The 2,073-nt window shown below is 41.2% G+C and overlaps 1 pseudogene; it reads left to right on the top strand.

The window, feature by feature from the left end:
* Positions 1–1,846, top strand: LOC131029389 (organic cation/carnitine transporter 2-like; annotated as a pseudogene).
* The last annotated feature ends 227 nt before the right edge of the window (positions 1,847–2,073 follow it).

Here is a 2,073-nt window from a genome sequence, read left to right on the forward strand (position 1 = left end):
ATGGATCCTTCCCTCTTGAAAGAGCAGGTGCGCAGTGATAACAGTGAGCTAAGGCAAGTGCAACAAGAAGCTGAGAAGAACATGCTTTCTGTTGACGAAATAATAGAAACATATGTTGGGGGTTTTGGACGAGCTGAGTTGTTCCAAGTAGTGGTTGTTGCCTTGGCTGGGGCATTCGATGCTCAGCAAATCTTTGTCACCATTTTTACTGATGCCCAACCTTCATGGCGCTGCACTGATGGCAGTCAAATAGCAGAAACAGAGATATGCAATGCACAGTCATCGATATGTGAGATGGATCCAACATTGTGGGAATGGGAGAGAGGGAAAGAGGTATCTGTCATCTCAGAGTGGAACCTTATGTGCGCCAACACCATCCAAGCAGGCTTTCCTTCTCTGTTTTTCTTTACTGGAGCGTTACTGGGTGAGTTATTAAATTATTTATTAAGGATTGGAAAGCTTTTCTTAAACATCGAACAAGATGAGTGTCAATAAAATAAATAGGATGTTTAACTGTAAAAGATTATTGAAAATCTTAAAAAAAGTGTGAAAGGGTTGTAATTTAATTGATTTGGTATAATTGATTGTATCTGTTTAGTCCAAAAAGGATTTGTATACTTAATCAAAATATTGTAATCTGTGCCACATCTATATTTGCATATTTAAAAAGAAGTTTTTCTCAGGTTCTATAATAATGGGACCGCTGGCAGATTCATGGCGAGGTCGTAAACGAACTCTTGTGCTTTCCAATTTGATGGTTTCACTGACGGGCTTTTTAACATCTGTTTCGCCCAACATTTGGTTTTACTCTCTCCTTCGAGCTCTCACAGGCTTCGGCAGATCCTCCATTGGAACTTATTGTCTGGTTCTCTCTACTGAGCTTGTGGGTCGCAAATGGAGAAGTCTCATTGGTTTTATTGGTTATTTCTCCTTTACCTTGGGATTCCTTTCACTTCCAGCCCTTGCTTACCTCACCAGAAATTCTTTTTCCTGGAGAAGCACATACATCTACATCTCCATACCTCCTCTGGTATATTCTTTGCTGCTCCTTTTCGTTTGGGAATCCCCCAGGTGGCTACTCCTCAGACGAAATTCTGCAGAGGCTCTAAAATGTTTAAGAAAAATGGCAGAAAGTAATGGAAGAGTATTACCAGAAAATATAGAGATAGAAGACTTTATTGCAGAGAGTCGAACAGAGTCTTCTTTATCATTGTTGTGGACAACGAAGTGGGCTCGCTCAAGGCTCATGTCAACAATGGCAGTGGGCTCTGGCATATGACTCATCTATTACGGAATGCCCTTTGGAGTAGTAAGTCTGGACTTCGATTTGTATCTGAGTGTCACATTTAACGCTCTCTCAGAGGTTCCAGCGGCCATTTTAGCCACTATTATTGTTGCTATGTCTGGTCGCAGAAGGGCAATGATCCTGTTAACCCTAATGAGTGGTATGTTCTGCTTTCTGTATGTGTTGTGTTCAATGGGAATTCGAGATACACCCAATTCAACTGCAAATAGAAAGAATTGGGCACAGATTGCTGCTGAAGTAGGAGCATTTTTTAGTACAGTTATAGGGTTCAACGTGTTGCTGATTTATTGCTTGGAATTGTTTCCATCGAGTGTTCGAAACTCGGCCATGTGAATGCTCAGACAAGCCATCTATGCAGGGGCAATTGTGAGTCCAGTAATTGTTGTGATAGGCCATAGCAACACAGCTATTTCCTTCGCTCTATTTGGAATCGCAATAATTATATGCGGTCTGTTTGTGTTGGGCCTTCCTGAGACCAAGGATCGGCCTCTGTACGACACTCTGGGAAATCAAGAATGTCAGGAGACCCTCCTTTACTAGAACAAATGTGGCACCACCTTTGCTTCCATAGACTACGCTGTCATTTTACTGGTTATTTCTATTTGACTAGATTGTAAGTTGGCTGGTTCTGTGGAGTGTAGAAAGTTTTTTGTAGGAGAGGATTTTCAGGTAGTTTTTTTTTAGATAGTTGAATGGTGTTTCAAAGGGCTGAAAGTACAACACTACTATGGGGAGCGTAATTGTTTGGCCAGCATTTTTATTGATCG

This window comes from Cryptomeria japonica, chromosome 11, assembly GCF_030272615.1.
Source record: "Cryptomeria japonica chromosome 11, Sugi_1.0, whole genome shotgun sequence".
Classification (NCBI taxonomy): domain Eukaryota; kingdom Viridiplantae; phylum Streptophyta; class Pinopsida; order Cupressales; family Cupressaceae; genus Cryptomeria; species Cryptomeria japonica.